We start from the raw sequence: 15,095 nt of genomic DNA, 5'->3' as shown, positions 1-15,095 counted from the left end.
ACTTTTTCTAAGGTATGCCAAAATGTTCAGAAACCTCTGAAACGTAAAGATACATAAAAATTTTCGTTTTCAATTTTTTTGCGATTACTATAACTTACCCTACGGGAAGTTAATGATGAATTAATAAATCTATAGGTTCTCAGAGTGCGTGCAAGGTTCGCGAATATGCTAGTCGTCGTCTAGGGCCTAGATGTCCCCGGTAATTCGTCCCGGCACAAACGCGGCTCGCAAGCGCTCTGTCGCCTGTTTCAGGGGCCACGGTGGGGATAGGCTGTCGTGAAACCTGTTTCATACATACAAATTCAAACAGTTTCCGTTCGGCAGTCGAAAGTAGGTAGATGATATTTGATTCTCTACTTGTAATTAGTAATTTAGTACGAGGTATTGATTGTTATGGATTAAAGATCTCGACGTAAAAAATTAATCTAGGTAATTTATTTGATGCATTTATTATATTGTACAATTTGTTTTGATTTACTTTAACGTTTCAGTAGTTACACAATTAAGCGCATACACATGCATTTACCTGTATATGCTTTTTTGCGCAATTAATTTTGCAAAATAATTCATTAACACATAAAACCGTATTTTATTTTACTATTATTTTACAATATAATTTTTCATCAATTCTCTATTCTTCTAAAAAAAATATATATTACATTAGGTGGTGTTGGTTGGTGGTCCGCGCCGACAGTTTCTTTAAGATCGTAACTAAATGCCAAAATGAACTAAATCAAATTTAAATCTGTGTGCTGCCGTTTAAAATAGTGATAAAATTAATAGTGATATTTCAAATAAACTATTGTGAATTATTATAAACAATAAAATGTCGCCGGAAAGTCGATTTTCGATCGTTGTGGGTTTAATATTTGTGGTTCCGGTGGTCATCGCAGCCAGGACCATCAGCGTAGAGGAAAAGATCAGGGATGATTCGGATTTGTCACAGGTAAATGATAACTAATATATATACATATATATATATATATATATATATACTTAAACAACTCAAAAATTATTTTTCAGTCGGTAAAAATACAAAAGATATAATCCACTTTTTCAAAATAACAAACATTTTTTTAAAATAAGCCATTACAAGTCTCTGATATTTTTGATCTATATATATCCGTAATTACATGTTACATGTTAGTTATATAAATTTATGACCCTTAATTATAGAGTTGTCGGAAAATGACATGTTTTATTCCCTATGAAGGAGTCTCTCCATTTTTTTCGTTAGTATTTTGTAGTTTATAATTATTCACATCATTATAAAATTCAATGTTGAACTATCCATTAATATCATTGAAAAAATATTTTCAAACGATTTGCCATATTTGAAATAATCAATAAAAACGATTTTATACTAATAGGTATTTCTCGAGAATTTGGCATCTAAATAATTGATATATAGTTGAAATTATTTATTCTGCACGTTTAAAATTGTACAATCATGTTTACAAAAAAATGTGGAATATTTAACAATATATTTCTATACACTAATATGTTTATGGTATATATCAATATTTTGCATGCAAGTAAAATTTGAATCAAAGTGAGAATACCTGACTCAAGCTATGTCAATATTCAAAAATATTAACGAGAATGGTTTATACTAAAATTTCTCCAGATTTTTGCAGCCTAACTATCAAAATTAAAAAAAGATACGATACATGTAAATAATATACATATACATATACGTACATATATATATATATATATATATATATATATATTAGGGTGGTCCTTAATATGGACATTTTCGAATTTCCTTGCTCCCATAAGGGCTCAAATGGTTCCAAATTGATAAAAAACAATTTTCTGAAAGTTTTAGCACTTAATATAGTTCTTTAGATAGTGCGCAATCAATCAAAGTTTTGTATGGAATCAGCATGAAAAAATTTTCAAAAATTTTAAAAATGTTTTTAGATATACTTTAGCGAACAAATGAATGAGTTTTATTCAAATTTTCAAATTGTTTTCCATGCTATTTCCATACGAAGTTTGATTGAATTGCGCACTATCTAAAAGTTAATATTAAGAGCTAAAACTTTCGGAGAATTGTTTTTTATCAATTTGGAACCATTTGAGCCCTTGGGAGCAAGGAAATTTGAAAATGTCCATATTAAGGACCACCCTAAAATATACATATGTAATATATATATATATATATATATATATATATATATATATATATATATATATATGTATATATATATATATAAAACGATAAATATTTGTTATGTTTCGACTGCTGAATGCTGATAAGCATATAGTAGTTTTAAAAAAATATTTTAAACATTGTAACAGAAGAAAATTACTAGTGAAAATTTAAATAATATACATATTCTATACTATATTATGATTATACATTTTTATGTTTTGTTTCATTGTAATCGCTAGTAAATTTTAAAAAAACATACATTTAAAAATATTCAAATTTATTTATTTACATCTATATGTTTTATATAGAGTGCAATCATTCAGCAGTTCTAAAAAAAATCTAGAATGATTTGACAATTTTTAGAATAGAAATTACCAGTGCACAATATATTTTTTTAGATTATTGTACATTGTACTTACTTCTACATGCATTTTTGTATGCAACGCAAGAATAATATCCGAATTTTCTACCAAATATAAAAATACACGACTATACTAGTAAGCTATTTAAATTTCTTTCAATCTTTGTGAGTATACAATGAATTCAGTCATGATAGATTTAGAATAAATAATGTTGATATATTTGAAATATTTTCAACAACCCACATATACTGATCGTGAGTATTTTCAGCCTATTGATTGATTTAGAATTACGAGTCGCAAGAATGTGTGATTGCTTTGAAATTTAACTTGAAATAGAAAACAAAATTGTAACAAAATGGAAAGAAGAAATACAATATTGATATACTTCGCTCTCAATAATGTAGAGGGACTGTTTTTTTTTAAAGCTTTGAAAAAATCTATTACTTCACCGACTATTTTTTATCGCCTTTTGTGTAGATCGCGTCCTAAACACACGTTTTAGTTTGTATACAATATAAATTCCTTCACAAACAAACTGACGGACACGTTTTTTACCAATTAAGTTTGTCCGCGTATTTCTTCGCGAGTTGTATCTCTTCTCCTACACCTGTCTAGACGTACACAACAACCGCAAACGTGTATCACCTGTTTCTTAAATACAACGGTGATTTTTTTATTAGATTTAATTCGTATCAGATTTTATAAGAAACATATTTTATGTAATTATATACTTTGAGCTGGTCGAGGAACGCATGGTAAAAGAACTTTTGAAACGTAAAATTTTATTTCTTTGTTAGATGTAACATTAAACTCTGGCTCTTGGCTTTAGTTATAAAGAGATATTGAAGTTTCTGACAAAAATATTTTAAAGTTTTAAATGTAATTAGCCAATTAAGATAAATCTGTTAGCATGAACATTGAAGTGAGGAATAAAATTTTTGTTATTTTAAATATAATTTTAATGATGGCTTGTAAAAGAAATTATTATTCGTAGTAGATTATCTATAATCTGTTATTATTCTGCATAGAGTATGCACTCTATATTCATTTAATTTCTACATTCTGGCCATATATGAATATTTTTAAAACCTCATCTCTATTGGATATCTTTATCAATAATATTATTGTTAATTTGGTGAGTATGCTTCCAACTTGTGTTATTATTGAATTCTTTACTAGGTGTTATATTAAGTTCATCTACCATATGATATGCAAATACAAAATCCATAATTATTAACTTCCCGTGGTTAAAATGAAATTTTTTATCTATCTTTACATTTCAGAGGTTTCTGAACATGTTGGCATACCTTAGAAAAAAATGATGTATGTGTGTGTATGTGAGTGTGTGTGTGTGTGTGTGTGTGTGTGTGTGTGCGTGTGTGCGGATACAAATTTTCGTCGACGATTTCGGGAACACGGTTCAACCGATTTTAATTATTTAAAAAACATTCGATTGCTGTTGATAAGGAGACGTGCTGATTAGTTTTTGGCATAGACAGGTCTAGCCGTTTCGATGATACGGGGCAAAAAGTGCCAAAACGGTAATTCAGTTTTTAAGAGAACAGAGCGTCCGATTTGAATAATTCAAAAAACATTTTACTTTTACTGACAAGATGAAGAACTGATTAAATTTTCATGAAGGCAGGTCTAGCGGTTTCGGAAATCTAGTGAAAAAGTAAAAAAAAATGCCATTTGGCAATCAAAAATAATCATTAGACATATGCACATCAAATTATCAGATATTTTATAGAGATTTTAACAATAAGTATATTAATCTTTTAAAGTTATTCTTTTAAAAAAAAATTGGTACGGAAGTTCCAGCAAGTTGCCTTAAGGCACGTTGCCATGCGCCCCACTAGCTTATTATTATTTTAATTAAGAGTGAATTTCAAAATGATTTTAATTGTTCTTCAGTAAATTTAATTAGTGTAAAATTCTTTACATTTCAAGAGTAGGTATTATTTCGTAAAAGCTTTATGCACTTGCTGGAATTACAATTCCATTTCATGGAGAACTAGTCAGCTTTTTCTATTAGATATACGCACATATGTATAAATATATATAAATATATATTTTATTATATATAATTTATATATATAATATATAATAAATATAAATATATATATATATATATATATATATATAATGTCATCTAAATATATATAATGTAAGGAAATACTTCTGTAATATTTGGCGCAATTAAGATAAGGCAAAATCTCTGACGTGTACTAATTTTTTTTCTACTTGGCTTACCATTAAAAATTACTGATTTTTTTAAATATTCCAATAGGTATTTTTACCTTATAAAAATGTACATAAAATGTACCATTAAGGCGCTAAGTAGAATCACATATGACATATAGCGTTAGTCGTAGCTAGTATATAGAATTCAAGCCGAGATTCATAGTCTTTAGTTACAACAATTTAATTAAAAAATAATAATAAGTTACTGTCAATAAATATAAGTTACCATGTCGAACTTAATTATGATAATAACACCTAAAATAAATTAATTTGGTGATAAGAATGGACGATGGACCTGTTCAAAAAAATAAAAAACGTTATTAGTTACATCCACTTTTGAGCCTTCAAAGCCAAATCTTTATCTTTTATTATTTCTTATCTTTTACTATTTATAGCAAAATGAATTGTTATGCAGTCAATAGTAGTACAATCGATCCGTTCAAGGCAAAAACTCCGTATTCACGTTGTATATTAAATTCAGCGTCGTCCACGATTATTCACAATACGATCTATGAGTCATTTTCTTCCTCGACAATTAGTAAGCGTCCAGTAAACGCGATTCTCGGAACTCAGATCGGTTCGTGGACACACATACGAAATAATATTTAAGCAGAGGGCTGAGGAGAAAAAAAGACATACCAAACAAGAGTATTTTGTAATATTGAAATAGCCGGTATACTCGGATAATTAAAAAAATCTAGAAAAAAATCTGTGGAAACCCTATAGATCGCAATCAATCTATGATCAAACGCTTTGGCAAACAGTTATGATAAATAAAGATTTTAAAATGCTTAAGGGCGGGTGGAGCCTGCTTTAGAGGCTTTAAAAATCGCTTTTTTTGAGGAATTTTTAAGAAAGGATTTAAATATTTAATAGAAACGGAACTTTCAGGTATTACTGTTATATATTTCAAAAATCTCAATTTTTTTCATTAAAATATATGTCATAATATGCCGGGAAAAGCATTTTGCCGTTGCGCCACGAGCGTGCAGGTTCATTTGTCAAGAAAATTGCAGGTCACAATTTCCATCCGAAACAAAATATCAAAACACATTTATATTTTCAATAGTATAGATTCTATTTGAACTTAAAAAACCCAGAAAAAAATGAAAAATTTACCAATATTTCGCAACTTGAAAAAAAATCATGTTTTTATACAAAATTTCAATTTAGATTGTTTAAAGAGTGAATTAATTATAACTATTTGAGTTTTCTAGGTTCAACTAGAATAGAATTTAATCCTGAATACAATGAATTTCGTCTCGTTTCGATAGGACGTTTAGTTTTTTTTTTTTTGTATCTTTCCCGCAGAATCGAAAAATTTAAAAACCGAAAAATCGGTTGCTCATTATTTCTTCTGTAATTCCGAAAATAATTTGATTTTTTTTTCTGAAGTTTTAATGATATATTCTTGGCTAGATTTGGAAGACATATTTGCAAAAAATCGATTTTTTGAAGCCTCTAAAGCAGGCTCCCCCCTTTGAAGTGAGAGTTCAAAATCAGAAGTTCCAGGAAAAAAATAGTCTTTTTGCGGCACTGTTACATCCAATGAAAAATCATCTAATTAATCAAAATTCATCAAAAAGATACAGACCAAACGTTGAAATGCCATCTATATAGACACGTCATTAAGAAGTTAGCACAACTCTAGTATTTTTTATATCTCTACCATTTAACTTGTGTCTTTTAGGATAAATGTAATTTTTTTTATAATATATTTTTTTTATAAATGTAGTTTACATAAGACACGGCTCTGCTTCTAATGAACGAATAATGAAACTGGCACATGAACAACTCATGATGGTAACTCGAGAAATATTCAAATATCTTGTTTTGGTCCAAAGGCTCGGATGACAGCAGTAAGATCACGTATCAAATTTTAAATTTAATTGATTTTGACGGCGTTGTAGATAAACGAAACAGAAGGCTATTGTTACTTTTATATAAAAAAATTAATTATATAATAGATCACTGATTATTAATATTATTTGAAATATGTATATTAATCAAATTAATAAGTAGCCGAAAGCGATATATGCATAATGGTAATGAAAGTCAAATAATTGATATACGATATGAGTGGCTATCAAGGAACATATGTTCTCAAATTACTATATGTAATAATGTGAAAAAACATTAGCTCAGCTCATAAAATCATAATATATTATGAACTTTTGAAGTGGTTCGATAACTAAAATTTGTGCTTTGACTATAAATCAAATGGTTATTGACTGGATATATATATATATATATATATATATATGCATTTTGCTATAATTTGTTGTCAATTCTGATGAAACAACATCGAGAAATTATTATGCGTTTGTGACTTCGCACTATTGTTTGCATATAAATTCACTATTCATCCACAGGCGCAGAAATATGTGAATGGATAACATTATATATATATATATGTATATATATATATATGTATATATATATATATATGTATATATATATATATGCATATATATATATATATATATATATATATCTAGTATGAAAAGCTGACTAGTTCTCCATGAAATGGAATTGTAATTCCAGCAAGTGCATAAAGCTTTTACGAAATAATACCTACTCTTGAAATGTAAAGAATTTTACACTAATTAAATTACGGCTTAAACAATCTTACCCTACATTGTATAAATCAAAGCAACTATATAAATTTTACCAAATAAACTCATGTAATTAATTAAATAATTACTACTAAGTTCCAACCCTATTTTATCGTGAATTTTAAAACAACCAAAATTATTTGGTTATTGTCAAATATTTTAAAATAAATATTGAACAAACTCATGTCCATGTTTAATAAATTCATCCGCCATTTAGTTATTCCCATCGGATTATACATCGCCCAGTTGCGGCTTATAAACTTCACTAATATTTAACTTAAAACTTTGCTCTGGAAATTTATGGATATGTTGTAAGCACCTCCTGAACAGAATTTGCTTATATTTTAGGCTATGGAATATATGCCGATTGTAAATCATTATAATACTAGCGAATTCGCTTCAATGGACTCTCCAAGTAAAGTTTTAAACTTGTTTGCAGATGTAGATTTTCACATAGTGCGGGGATTAAGAATAGTTTTAGTAATTGTTGGAACACAACGATACTGTTTAATCTATAATAATTTATTTTTAATATATATGTATATATATGCATGTGCAAAAAATTAAATTGATTGTTACGAGCGCATAGAATTAAGCCCGAACTTTGCTTTGCGTACATTTTAGTTTGTAGTTTGTTCATCCGAAATACGTAACTAGTTTCGTCCAATTTATTACACAACTTCATGGGAATGAAGATATATATGTATATATCTTTAATCCTATATATATTATAGTATTAAAGGTAATTTAGTTATAGTTTTGCCGTTGCGAGTTCCTCTAATTGAAATTTGAAATGTACTTCTGGTAGTCCAAATACGATTTGATTGATACATTAAAATTGCTTATTCAATTGCTGAAATCTCATGGGAACTTTATATTAAATCTCAAAACAGAACGAAAATTTATTTAAAAAAATGTTTACTCAACTTATTGTAATATAGTATACATAAATGCACTCTGCTACATATACAATCTGCTACAGATACATCAATTATTGGTAAAGTGAATATAGATTTATATCTTCCAAAATACTAAATTTTTAGTAAAATACTAAGTATATAATTCGTGCTAAATTTAATAATATACAACAATGTCTAATAAAACTTTATAAAGCTAATCATAATTTTTCTAAAATTAACAAAGACTAAAATAATGTACTCAGGTGATTCTCATTCTAATACAGAGACATCAATAAATAGTAAATCGAGCTAAAAATAATATCTCGCAAAATATTGAATTTATAGAGAAAATATTAGATGTATAATTTGTGCTAAATTTGGTAATCTGTAACCATGCCTAATTATATTTTATGAGACTATTTATAGATTTTTATAAAATTAGGAACTAAAAAAATGATATTCAAATTTAGTTCCTGTTTTTGATACAGAGGCATCAATTAACAGAAATGCTTAAAAATGGATTAGAAGAGAATTTTCGTGGTAATCGTATTTTTATCATCATTAATGGAGCACATCATAATGTTTTAATTGAATTAACAGCCATTCGGAGAATACAACGTATTCATTTTTAATGCACTTGCATTAATTTCGTTGCTGGCCTAGTTTCTGAATAATTTCCTATATATACAGTCATGGTTATATGTACATATATATTTCAAGTACAGTGTTTTAATAGCTTTTATGGTTTCCACTTACATGGTTATGAAGCTTTATACGTTCCGCGAAAACTTTAACGCTACTTTTCTCCAAACATCATGTTGCATGAGGTACATGAACTCAATTATAGTTTTACAGACCTCAGCATATATTTTTTGGAATCATACTTACAATTAATTGACAAAAGTTTCAACAATAGCAATTCAACAAACAAATTAATAATTATGGTTTTTCATTTATCATCAAAAGTTGTACTGTAAATCCATATTATAAATATAAATATGTATGGAGGAAAAATATTCCGAAGGAATTTTTTACGGCATTTTTATGATGAATGAATTCATTAAATATAAAATGCCTGTTTGAAAATTGCTCTCGACAAAATTGTTGGGTTGTACGATGTATCAAAATAACGCCATCAAAGGAAATGACGATCACAATATATATGGGTTCAGTGACGACGTCAATATACGGATGTTTTACGCTCAAATTCTCTATTTCTGGATATATATATATATATATATATATATATATATATATATATATATTGAATGGTAGAGTCTTGGATTTGTGTATATTTTGTAGAGTTTCGAACAAGAATCCAAAAATAATACAAAATAAAAAACAAGAAAAGTTTTTAAAAAAACAATTTCTTTATTTAATTATTTGTTTATTGTCGACGTTTCGGAACTAGGTACGTTCCATCTTCAGGACATCTGTCAAGAAACATGATCTTGATGAGATTTTAGCAAACAATATGTTTAGGAAAAGAAAATAGATTTTTCTTAAATAATGAATTAAATTGTAAAAAATATAATAATGTACAGAAATATGATAATATGTTCAAAATAAAAATGATAAAAATAAATGAGTGGATTATCAGAACAGGATATTAAACATAATAGAAAATTTTTTTGAAAGTTATGGAAATTTTTTAAGAAAAGGTTAATGACAAAGTTGAATTAATTACCTGTATGTTTGAATATTTGTTAGCACTTTTTCACTAAACAAGCTTTTTTAACAAAAATGATTTTGTGAGTTAATTTTCCGCCGAATAATTAGATTTTGTAAATCAAAATTACTAAAAAATTTGTCTTTTTTAAAATTATTATTTGAAAACACAAATAATATTGTTCTCTGGATGTGTAGGATGTATGTGATTCTTGTTCGAAACTCTACAAATATATATATATATATATATATATATATATATATATATATATATATATATATATATATATATATATATAATATTTATATGTATACATGTCGGTGAAACTCAGCAACCCATTTTTATTGCTGCAACGACGAATTTCAAAACCGTCATGCCGTACAGATTATTAAATCGAAATGTATATTTCTCACTCATAACATTTATATGTAAATATCGAATCAAATCATATGAAGCGTTACTGTTTTTGCTGTACAATTTAAGTGATATAAAATGAATCTTATTGGATAATATACTCTCCAAGTTGAATATTTTAAATTTCTACTATAACTATGATAAAATGTTGTGAATCTGTAATATAAAAATGAATCGCAAAATGTGTTGGTAAGCGCATAACTTAACAACGCCTTGACCAATTTGGCCAATTTTCTTTTTTTAAAATGTTCGTTGATGTCCAAAGATGGTTCTTACGATGAGAAAAAATCGAATAATTGCCAAGAAAAACCTAACTAAAACGTAGAATCAATTTGAGCTTTATTGCTATTATATAAAGTTCATATTAAATTACAAGCACTCACTGTATACTCCTTCTAAACGATTATGCGAATTTTGATAAATCTTTCTGAAGTTTGTTAAGGAAGTTTTCTAAGATGTATGTGATTATAAAGTACTGGGATGTATATATTGTAGAAATAAATGAAAAAAATTGTAAAAAACGACATGTCATTGAAAACAAATAAAAACTATCATCTGCCAAAATTTTCAATTTACTTATGTATCTAGACAATAATAGAATATGTATAATAAATTTATGATTATAAATAAGAAAAATTAAATGTCTACATTATTATTCCCAAAAAGTAGCTGAGATGTGCCAGAAATTAAAATAATATAAAATACAGTATATGTATGGCAGATTGAATGATACACATATAAACAGGATATGACAAATTGATTCACTTAAAATATGAAATTAAGTATTAATCAGGGCCGGTCCTACCTTCAATGCGATGCATGCGAAAAATACGAGCGCACGCATTAGGGGGCGCCAACACAAGATTCGGATATTAAAATTTTCAATATAGTTTTTTTTTTTAATATATAATTTCTTTGCATCCTTTACTAATCTTTCCACAATATTTTTAAAATTCGTAAGAATTTCACTTTATAACAACAAATGGAAAAGTAAAAATGAATACATAAAATTCGGCCCTCACGATATCGATTAGGAGAAGTTTAAGATGCAATTTTGGATGTCTTAAATAATATAAAATTAAATTTATTTAATCCAACATGAAGTACCAGTGTTATCTTATGGTTATGGTTATGTCATACCGTTTAAAAGACTTCAATTTCCAATATAGTGTGAGAATTGAGACTCATTTTATTTAAAGCAGTTCTACATTTAACATCGCTCATATTATAAATGTATATGCATTGTGGCGTAAAGAATAATTTAAAAAACAATAATTATTATTTTAGGTAAACGGTATATACTAGTATATTATATAAAAAAATTGTAGACATGGGTACAGGACAACGTCTGTCGGGTCATCTAGTTATATATATATATATATATATTCTACTTATCATTTATCGTTTGTGTGCTTCAAAACTTCAATGAAAAGAAATCCATAAAGGATAAAGCGTAGATAACTATCCAATTAAGGAATGTACAATCCCCGCTGATTGTGTCCATTTTTCCCGTTTTTCTACAATCACGAACGGGGCCATCTCGTCCTACAAAAAAAACAAGGAAACTCTGCAAACTCGCAACAAAAGATGCTCCGAGATAAAATAGTACAAAAAATACTGCGAACTACACAGTAGCAGAAATAAGAACGACTGCAGGAAATTTACTTCGCTTTCTTTGTCGATTTTTGTTTTTGTTTCGAAAAGCATTTTGTTTTCCTGTGATAAACGCAGTTTTAAATAAACTATTCCGGGCAATGTAACTGCGCTAATAAAGCGATTTTCCAGACACGACGAAGGGATTCTTATTATACTTCTGTAAGTAGACATTTTTCACGTTGCTATCTGATTTTTTATTACTATATCGTTATTCGTTATTTAAATGGCAAACGGAATACTGTCTCTACATATTTGATTCGCTGTTGCGAATATTTTAGTTTCGTCATGCAAAATAATTAATAACTCACATATTCACTTTTATCGATTCATTCATTTGCTGCTTCATTCATTATTTTTTTTCATTCATTCCCATTTCTATGAGTTCGATTCGTAAGGCAATTTGATTTAAAGATATAAATACATCTTATATAATATATAAAAATGAATCGCACAATGTGTTGGTAAGCTCATAACTCAACAACGCCTGGACCAATTTGGCCAATTCTGTTTTAAAATGTTCGTTAAAGTCCAAGGATGGTTCTTACGGCGAGAAAAAAATCGAATAATTGCCGGGAAAACCCTAAAAACAGCCCTTTTCTTTTTCACATACAAACGTTAGTATTTTCATATTTTTGCCATCGGATACCGAATATTTACTCAAGTCAATGGAGCGTTTTGGGTCTGAATTTTTTTACCGTGCTCCAATTCGTATGGAATTTTGAAATTAGGTTTATCTTCGTTCGAAAATGAAAATAATTTAGACTCCTTTGCCATTTCCCGGGGGGATGACATCCCTCTCAGTGGTGTAATTTGATTTTTTTCCAAAATAACGTCGGATATCGATAAAAGAACTAATTATACGAAAAAAATGTTTTATAGTGTTTTTGAAAAAAGCAAATACTCATCATTTTATTTAAGGTAGTTGTACATTTAAGATCCATATGGGTGGATGTATATACATTTCGAGATAGACTGCAGGGTAAAAAACATAATAATTTTTAACTAATTAGTAAATATCAGTATAGGTTATTAAAAAAAAATTGAACTTTTGAATTGTAAACATAAGTACAGGACAACGTCTGTCGGGTCATCTAGTTTTTAATACAGATGATATGATATATTACTATTACTATTAGACTATGTTATATTACTTTTACGATATATAAATTGCATTGCTGCACAACATGCAGGAACCAGTATTGCGAACAATAAATCATCAAGAAGCGCGTTCGTTGCCGGCATAATTTATTTTAAATTTTTGGTTGTAAACATTATAGTGACATGTAAAAAATATTGAATGTAAACATGGGGTGCGCAAATATATGATTTAGTGTCTAGATATATGGGACGAAAGGCATTACTCTGAGGGTTGGGAACGATGTAGAGAAGGTAATGATATTGTAACCAGATTTGAGAAATTGATATTGAGAGGCGATCAACTAGTAATTAACACATTGAAACACTTAGGCTTGTAGCAGACGATGTTGTTCTCCTTAACCGGCTGAGAAGAGGTTTTGATTAGAAATCTTCACGGTTTGTCCTCTCGATTACTCGAATGACACGATTTTGCAATTGCTATTCTCTAGCACTTCTCAATTATATATATATATATATATATATATATATATATATATATATATATCAACATATATATAAAAATAAGTCGGGTTTTCCTTTCTGACGAAATAACTCCAGAACGCACTAACCGATTTCGACAATTTTGCATTCGTTGGAAAGGTCTCGGGCTCCGCAAGGTTTATAGCTAAAATTAGTGGTGCATGGCATCGTGCCTTAATGCAAATTGCTGGAACTTCACGCACCCTAATTGAAAATTCGAGTAATAACATTAGTAAGAATTCTCAGAATTATGCTTGGTTAAGTCAACGAGCAATTCGTGCCGCAAAGAATAATGATGTACACGCACTGAATTTCACCATTCAATCAAAATTGCTGGCGATTTGGTGACATACCAATGATTCCGACTGGTCTTCCGTTTGACTTCAAACGATTGCAACTTCCAGTTCGCCTTGCGTTCGCAATGACAACTAACAAGTCGCAAGGCCAATCGCTTAGTGTTTGCGGGATAAATTTCAAATAGATTATTTAGAAAATCATTGTTTTTCACATGGGCAGTTATACGTTGCCTGTTCACGAGTTGGAAAACCATCCGCTTTGTTTGTGTTGACGACAGACCAAAAAACAAAAAATGTGGTTTACTAAAGAGCACTTCAATGAAACGGATAATTTGCGGATTCAATTTCATTTACTTATAGAAGTTTAACTAAAAAATACTTCATTTTTATAATCGAAATAAATTCATTGCTGTTGTGCAATAAAATCAAATGTTTCCTTTTCAAATATAAAACAAACAAAAAATTTATTCATCTTTCTCACGAAACCATCTAGTGGCGAAACGGAGTTCGTCGGGTTTGCTAGTATATATATATATATATATATATATATATATACATATATATTCATCTGTGTCTAATATATTGCGATATAGTTTAATATCCGTATATAATGCCACGTACATATACAGTTTGAATAAGGCATTCCCTTCGCATGCATAGTTCCGTTGTACTAAATTGTATTGTAAACAAACATCCACGTCATTGTCGTGTCATCGGTGACGAGTACCGAGCAGTTTCCGAGCGATTCGCAAGTGACTGGAGCGTCACTCATGAATCTCGGGCAAATGTTTATCCTCCACGGATACGCCGGGCGGCCGGGCTGGAGTATCGCGATTAGACGAAACTAAGCGTTTGGGCGAAAATTTATTGTAATAGGGATACTAGTAAACTAACAATTATATTGTATTGACATTTAAAGGGATATATTACCATTGTTTCAATGATAAAGTTTTTTTTTATTATATTTTTAACAGCAATCAGAACTTTGCGTCCTATGAGCTGTTGGGCTGAAACTTCTCCTTACTTCGTATTTATAGATGGTAACCCACTGGTTAATCCATCCATATTTGATGATTTTTGTTATTAGAATTAATCTAATAGGTCCGACTTTTTATTGGTGCAGCAATGCCGGGCAAGGGCTATTTTCACTTGGAAACATATT

At 28.7% G+C, this 15,095-nt stretch overlaps 2 protein-coding genes across 7 annotated transcripts in view; both read left to right on the top strand.

Annotated features, from left to right (window-relative positions):
• Positions 1 to 15,095, top strand: part of LOC113383269 (tropomodulin) — a 146,228-nt gene that overhangs the window by 57,843 nt on the left and 73,290 nt on the right. The gene's annotated exons all lie outside the window — the stretch shown is intronic.
• Positions 884 to 15,095, top strand: part of LOC113383001 (fasciclin-1-like) — a 63,751-nt gene continuing 49,539 nt past the window's right edge. Inside the window, 1 exon segment of the mRNA XM_026621256.1 lies at positions 884 to 946. The gene's annotated coding sequence lies outside the window, so the exon portion shown is untranslated.

The sequence above is a fragment of the Ctenocephalides felis genome, unplaced genomic scaffold (genome assembly GCF_003426905.1).
Source record: "Ctenocephalides felis isolate EL2017-DRISC unplaced genomic scaffold, ASM342690v1 CF-g0.4_SCAFFOLD_03570, whole genome shotgun sequence".
Lineage (NCBI taxonomy): Eukaryota > Metazoa > Arthropoda > Insecta > Siphonaptera > Pulicidae > Ctenocephalides > Ctenocephalides felis.
The sequence above is the reverse complement of the archived record's forward strand: the minus strand, read 5'-3'. Positions and strand labels throughout refer to the sequence as shown.